Below are 7,892 nucleotides of genomic sequence, written 5' to 3'. Positions count from 1 at the left end.
AGCAAAACCTTAAGAAAAATGGCTAGAGAAAGAGGTTTCTATTTATAGGCTACAATAGGGACCATGAGGAGAAATTAGGGTTGGGCCAACTGACGGGCTTGGGCTTCCCATGTTCGCCCAGAACACACGGTCCAAGTCCGTCAACAAATGGTTTATTCCACTAAAGGCCATTGTTGCACTACCGCCCTAATCCCAAATTACGTGTTACGTTTATGGGCTCCATATTATATGCTCGATGATCTCCCCGTGTTTAAGATATTGAATGCCCATTGATTAAGTCAAGTTACTGACAACTACATTAATCAATTTCTTATGTTCTTGAGTAGTACCACTCAACCTCATTGTCATGTAGGATCAAATCCACCTGCAGGGTTTACATGACAATCCTTATGAGCTCCTAAAGGGGACATCATCAGCCCGACTTCTTGCGGGACACGGATTCCATCTATAATCAACAACACACCTTACATACAATGTCATTACCAAATCCATCGAGTTTGTTGATTCACAAATGAATCTCACTCATTGATGATTTAAAGCAATGTATAATACACGTAAGTGCTCGTTATTATATTCGGATTAAGAGGACAATCATCCATAATAACAAAGGCATTTGTTCTCTTATATAGTCAGTATAAAGAGAAACAATCTCACTTGGTCCTGTTCAATACACACAAAGTGTACTAGTGTAATCATATAGTCAAGATAGACTAATACCAGATTATACTACAACCATACTAATGGTTTGTCCAAATCCATCTAGGTTGTGAACGTTTACTTATACTTTATAAGGTACTGATGATATGATCTTCTGTGCACTACACCATAATAGGATATTTGCAACACGCACCTTTTTTGATTTGCAACGGTTATTTACCGTTAGTAAGTTTCCAACGTTAAACAAGCGTTGGCAATGTTGGAAAGCGTTGCTTTATTTGGGTGAATTTCCGGAATTAATTGCTAACGCTTAAAAAGTGTTGGAGAAGTGTTACAAATTAAAAACTTGAAATTTCGCGAAATAGGGAAACGAAAAAAATCGAAATATAAAACACAACTTTTTTTCTCTCCTCTCTCTCTCACCGCCGCATTCCAAGATCCCTAAAATCTTCATCAAAACTAAAATCCAACTAATTTTCGCACTCCTCAAAACTAATTTTCGGTGGATTAAAACTTTAAAGTTCTAGCTGTTATTCAATTTCTAGAGAGAGGAAAAAAAAAGGAGGGAATCAAAAGAAGAAGAAGAAGAAGAAAACAAGGAGGAGACATTCATTCCTCGTATTTTCTTGCAGTTTGAGGCTAGATCTCAAGTCTTGTACGTTCTTCTTTTGAGGTAATAATCTTTCATTTTCTTTCTACTTACTAAGATGGAAATATTATTATTATTATATATATATAGGAAGCACTTGGTTTATGTATTCACAGATAATGTCAAATAATAGAAAAAAAAAATTGAATAGAGTTGTGCATAGACAACAAACAAGCAGACGTATCTGTTTCTCTTATTAAAGTTGTCTGTTTGTGTCAATATGTTATTTCTTTTTTCATGGGGGAAGATTGTCTTTGAATCTGTGTCTCTCTTTTTCTGTATATTTTCTGGAACTTGTGGATTTCTTCTTGGACATTACATCAATGATTCCTGTTAAATATAATAATAAATTCACTATGTTGGTTTGTTCTGTTTCTTGACTTTGTATGTATGGTTTTTAGCTGTCAAAGTTGTAGTGTCATTGTGTCAACATGTCATTTAGGGATTTACCATTAGATGCAGGATTTTGAATTATATCGTCGAAGATTCCATAAGCATTAACATAGATAAATTGAGCATCATCTAGGTTATTGTTGAGGTTGTCCACCATATTCCTAAGCGTATCATTAAATAACCGACATGTATTTGTTGATTCTCTCGACGCATGTGCGGCCATCAGGACTATTAGCCAATGCATTTGGACTGCAACCAATCTGACCAACACCAATCAAAGCCACTTTCCTTGCGCCATAGTTGTACAGAGTCTATATATGTACACGAAAACAAGATTTCATTAGCACTTAGTAGAGACAATATTGCTATATATGTACATAATTTTTGATGAACTAAGAGAATGTAGTCAATGTACCCACCCTTAGTTGAGAAAACTGTTGAATTAGAACGTCGGCATATTGCACAGGGGTGTATTGGCAACTAGTTGAGTACATTTGGGGCATGAAGTAGTTGTTAAGGTAGTCATTGTTGCCCAGTCCAACTGAATAAATACATTGCCTTAGATAAGCTGCTGCTGAATTTTCATCCCCAAGTATATTTACTACTTGTGAATTCCCTCACAACTTATAGATCACAACAGAGGCAAAAATCTCAAGAAGCCCTTAACCATGCATAGTCATGAACAAAACCATATCCAGGTTCTAACAATTCCTAGTTGTTCAAACTTGTTCTTCGATGCCCGATAGAATAAACAAGTTAGATAAAAGGACTAGTCAATGCTAAGAAAAAAAGTTGGCCTTTAAATAAGCCACATCAAAACAAAACAAGTTATTCCAATTTCCACACGTGAGCAAAGAATGGTGAAGCTTAAAACACTAACTTAATTATCAACTTCATTAAAAAGCAATCATTATATAAACAAAAAGAAGAGGAAAGTTAGCTATCATTAGCTAAGTTAAAAAAAAAAATGGATAAAGGGGTAGTAGTAGATGATATAGGAGAAGGTATGCAGTGTAGTAATCATCCTTATAAGAATAACCCAGGTGGGATCTGTGCTTTTTGTCTTCAAGAAAAGTTGGGTAAGCTTCTTTCTTCTTCTTCTTCTTCTTCTCATCAATCTAGTCCTTGTTCTTTTTTTTCCTTCTTCTTCTTCACCTTCTTTCAGGTCTGATAGTAATAATGGTGGGGTTAGTAAGGTTGGTAGTGTTAAAACTTATGGAAGTTTGGGTTTCACTACCACTGGTAGTCTACTAGTTCGGCTGCCACTCATAATGCCAATGCCACTACTCCCAATTTATCTGCATTTCCTTTGTTGCTGACTGTGAGGAGTTGAATGTTCTTTAGCTCAATGCAGCTACTAGGTATGATTATCTTTTGTCCTTGCTTGATATAGTGATTTGTATTTCATTTGTTATGATTAATATTGATTGGAATATCTTTTCAAACATGTCAATCTATTTGTCCTCCTTTTTCAAACTGTGACTACATAGTATAGGACCACACAAAAGCAAATTACCCACTTTAACTTTGGTCGTTATTCACTAAAAGGTAGGAATCAAAAGTCTAAATGGCTCAATCAAGTAGAATTGTGAAGGTATTTCAACGTTTTCGGGGTTGTGAATGAGTTTTAGATACGAATTATGTCTCAGATATTTTTCCCCCCTCACTGTGTGTAAAGGGCTTCGGGTTAAATTTGCAAATGATGAAGAGGAAAAAAGTTCTTGAAAGCAAATCGAATAGGTGATGCAATATTGGACTCTGAAGTGTTATTTGTTCATGTAAAGAGGAGTTAAGGACATAGTGCATAACGCCTCAAATAATATACAAAAAAGGAGTAGTGTCTATATGCTTATATTGCCTATTCAAGTATGGAGCTGGGAGGAACATTGCATATCTTTCTCTCCTGGCTCCTGCTAGTTGTTTCAAACCTGAAGCCTGACTGTTATACTTCAGAAAAACAATAAGCTGCCAACCAACATTGCTGTATGATATCACTTAATGACTAATTTTAATCAACTCCATGACTACATTGTCTTTTTTGTGCATTAAAATAAGGTTTGATTAGCTTTTGATGGAGTTGCTAATGGCCATTCTTGACTTAATTGATTTCTATTTGGATCACATATTCAGTTTCTCATAGCTATGTTTGTTTTTGAAAGTTTTATCTGTTGATCCTAATTTCCCACGAATTTTGTTTTTGAAAGTTTTATTTGTTTTTGAAAGTTTCTCATTTGTAGCTATTTGTTAAGATCTCATTCTTTATTATAGCGTATATATATGGTATAAGGACTATTCCATTTCTTTGTCATGTGAATTATGCTATACACAACAAGTTTCAAGTTATTTTGTCATTGCACTACCTGTTCCAGTGCCTTACGGAGGTCTCTAAGAAGAATATGTGTTATGGTTTTTCATAGCACATGCAGGGGTAAATATTTTTGGTCAAAGACACATGCAGCAGTTAATTAGAAAGAACATGGGTATGCGTGTTTGGGTTTATGTAAAGCCAAAGCATAGATATCGACCACACTTACTGATATTCGTGTGTGTTTTTTTTATTTGGAGACTTGTTTGTGTTTATTGATTATTCATCTCAATGTTTGTGGTGGATGGACATTTGGACTTGGTCAACCGATTTTGTCTCTCATGTTATCATGCACATATGTGTTCTTTTCTTTAACATGAATGATTAGCTGTACATAATTCAATTTTATAATAAAGGTGTTGATCGTGACTGAATAAGAAAATTTGCATGGAAAATTCTAGTAGTAGCTTATCTAAGTATACATTGCCTTGTAAATTTATACACTTGTTTTTTTCACCCAAACTGCCGAATAGGTATGGCACCTTAGGTTACTATCTGATCCCTCTAAGCTAGATGAAACTATTTGTGATATCACCATGACTCAGTTTCACGTCCTATTACTAGGAGCAATTTAATGGTGTTTCTGTTGTTAGCTCCCAGTGTTTATATATTCTCAGTCATGTTATTGAGTCACTTCCTGTGATGGTAAACAAAAGCCGATTGCTGGGTTTGGTCTAGTATTGTCAAATTTCTTAAGGAATTTCTGTTTTAATACTTAGAAAATGCGAATAAAGGGTGAATCCTTAGAAAACGCCACCATCCAAACAAAACCTAATTAGTCTTGTATTTGGACATAGCTATCTATCGTTTGTGTGTAGCATATTCTTTTCATACTTGGCTTTCCTCGTCTGATTATAAATATCTTATTTTCCATAGTAAAGTAAAAAAACTTTATTCTTAGAGATAGAAAAAAAGCATGTCGAGCTTTTCGTCCTAAGTGTTTTCTTCTTGTTTTTGAAGCTTGTTGTCGATTATCGTAAAAACCGCACCGAGTTTGGTCCGTGATATCCTTTTATCTTTATTTTTCTTTTGAATGCTAATATTCTTTCCCCACACACTAATAATCTGAATAGAGATGGCTTTATCATAAAAGATGAGATTCCATAGGCCGATCATCGAGCTGAATATGTTGTTGAATCGACCGGTGTGTTTACCACCAAGGATAAAATTTCTTTGCTCATTTGAAGGTTTGCTTTTCGTGTTCTAGCCTCTAATGCTTGTTTATATTGACGGATCTGTGTTCGTGGTTTGTAAATGTTTATAAAAATGGGATTATTATATTATAGTCCATTTAAACGGAGTTTTCTTATTGATACTATTTTGAAATGAAATAGTTGTAGTCGGTTAATTCTAAAATGGGGTTGTTATGTAGTTTGTTTCTTAGTATGTGTAGTGATCCGAGTCTATGCAAATGAAGTGACATACCAGAGTAGAATAATGATATTTAAAAGTAATTAAAATTTGTGTGGTTGGATATATATCTACTTAAATACTACTAATAAGATTGAAATGAATTTGATTTCATTTTATTCCTAGAAAGAAATTCTAACGGATAGGATTGAAATGAAGTGGATTTCTTTATTTCATTCCTGGTTGTGTAGTTTTTATGTATTGACTTTCTTGTGCCTCTACTATGGTTGCATACTAATTATATATATTGTTTTCTAAAATGTGTTGGGTTGTCAATGCACAAGGTGGTGCTAAGAAGGTTGTCATTTCTGCCCCAAGTGTAGATGCTCCCATGTTTGTTGTCAGTGTCAATGAGAATGAATACAAGTCAGACATCAACATTGTCCCCAATGCAAGTTGCACTACCAACTGTCTTGCTCCCCTTGCCAAGGTTTGTTTATATTTCAATGGTGTTAAGATTTTCTGAAATTCAGGATCTCTGCTGTTAATTCAGGATCTCTGAAATTCAGGCTTGCTCCCAGTGTGTGCACTTCAGAGGGAAAACGCTCAGTAGTAACTCCCTCTGCAGAATTCGCACCCTCTAAAGTTAAATACTCAGTGACTCCCTCTGAAGAATGTTTCTCTGCAGTGTTATACTCCCTTCGTGACGCTGCAGTTTGTCGCGACACTCTGGGTGAGATTTCTCTGCGATTGGAATTCACCACGCCTTCTCCGTAGCTTTCTCGAGAACTTTCTGCCGGGTTGCGCCCGCGATCCTCATGGGGATGAGTGCCCTCATGTACCACAGAGCCCTCATGGACAGCATCAGCACTGCCCTCATGCTCGTTCTCAAGATCCTCCTGATCCTCAACCACAACGTAAAATTCGCAGCAGCCCCCTCATGTTCTTCAGCAGCCCTCTCATGTTCGGCAGCACTAGAAATCTCAGCAGCTCCCTCGTGTTCGGCATCAGCTCCCTCTTGATCAGTAGCACCCTCATGCTCATGGGATTATACTGCCACAAAGGCATCTATTCTTCTGCGTAAGACACTCTAAAAACAGTATATTCGTGGTATGGGATGTAAACATGTGTTGCTTAATTGCTTTGTTTGCCTTACTTCACTGAATCACTGATGAGAAGAGAAGACAAACTAGCGAAATATAAAAGAATATAACAGTGCCTAATAGCAGATGGGATTTAACTGCTAAAAACAAATGGGTAACTAACTATTCATGAATATCGTCTATTTAAGGTATTTTAACTATTTAAGGTACGTTAAGTGCTTTTCTTGGATTCACAAGAACTTTCTTATGTCTGATTGTAATTTACTTGTATGTAGGTGCAACAATCAAAAGGTATCCCAAGGGCATCGATTATCGAATTCCATGCCAAGTGTCACTTGCGGTAATTGCATTTTAACAAGGAGTTCGCTAAACCTTATTTTTAACTTCAGCTGTATCTATTGCCACACATGTTATGGTTGTTATCTATGGAATTATCACACACACTACACCATAATAGGATGTTTTCACTTCCATCCATTCATTAATTTTGTTTACTTTACTGGATCTTAATAGTACTAGTGTAGTTATTAATAATGCACCCTTTATAATTTATGTGAAAACAGTCTGTGTAAGTGGCTTGACACGCTTAGCTCATGAAGGTTTGCTATTTCAACTAGAATGAAATATGAGTACATCATTAGTAAAATTATTAAGTCATTCCAGAAAGAATGTATTTGGTGAAGACTGAAAAACGAGAGAAAATACGAGATTATTGAAGAAATGTTTAAGGTAAGTAATTTGCGGCAAAGAATAAATTTGATTGCTCCATATAGATGATCAAATCTGGTGCTAAACATATATTTTTAAGTTTTTATTTATTGTATTATACCCCATGTGTCTGTTCTGTTCCTTCTTGTGAAGACGTGAAATGGAAAAACAATGTAGATACCACTTGAAGTTAGGGCAAGAACTGTTCTTTCACACTATTACATTGTGAGCACGTTAACTACCACCATTATTATGAACCCATTTGCCAAAAAGAAACAAAAACGTATCAAGATTATATTGTTTTCTTAGGAGCTCAAGTTTGTAAAACAGTAGGTCACTTCTTCTAATCATATGTTATTTTTCGCCTTACCACTTGTGAGGTTTTTGTGTGCTATTGTAAGTATTTCTCACCATCTCTCTGTTTTTAGCTGCCTTTTAGTACTATTGTTCATGGGTAGTGTTCATGTATATGATTTAATTTCATCTAATGCTCTGTTTCGTACTTGGTTCTTAATGGAAAAATCAATGAATGAATTACTTTTAGATAACATGTGTGTTGATTTGCGTTAATGTGTACTATCTTATACATAGAGGTTATTTGTTGTTAATCACAAGAGAAGTTTCTGTTTATACATGACTTACTCTGATTCAGCTTTTTAAGATAATG

General features: G+C 35.4%; 1 long non-coding RNA gene across 1 annotated transcript; it reads right to left on the bottom strand.

Moving 5' to 3' along the window:
* Positions 1-874: 874 nt before the first annotated feature.
* LOC147515809 (uncharacterized) lies at positions 875-2,435 on the bottom strand. The gene is made up of 2 exons (XR_015213517.1): positions 2,119-2,435; positions 875-2,010 (listed from the first exon to the last, which is right to left on the bottom strand). It is a non-coding gene; the product is annotated as an uncharacterized LOC147515809 (long non-coding RNA).
* Positions 2,436-7,892: the final 5,457 nt, after the last annotated feature.

Source organism: Coptis chinensis, chromosome 2 (genome assembly GCF_015680905.1).
Source record: "Coptis chinensis isolate HL-2020 chromosome 2, ASM1568090v1, whole genome shotgun sequence".
NCBI classification, from domain to species: Eukaryota; Viridiplantae; Streptophyta; class Magnoliopsida; order Ranunculales; family Ranunculaceae; genus Coptis; species Coptis chinensis.
Note: the sequence above shows the minus strand (reverse complement) of the source record. Positions and strands in the feature narration are given on the sequence as shown.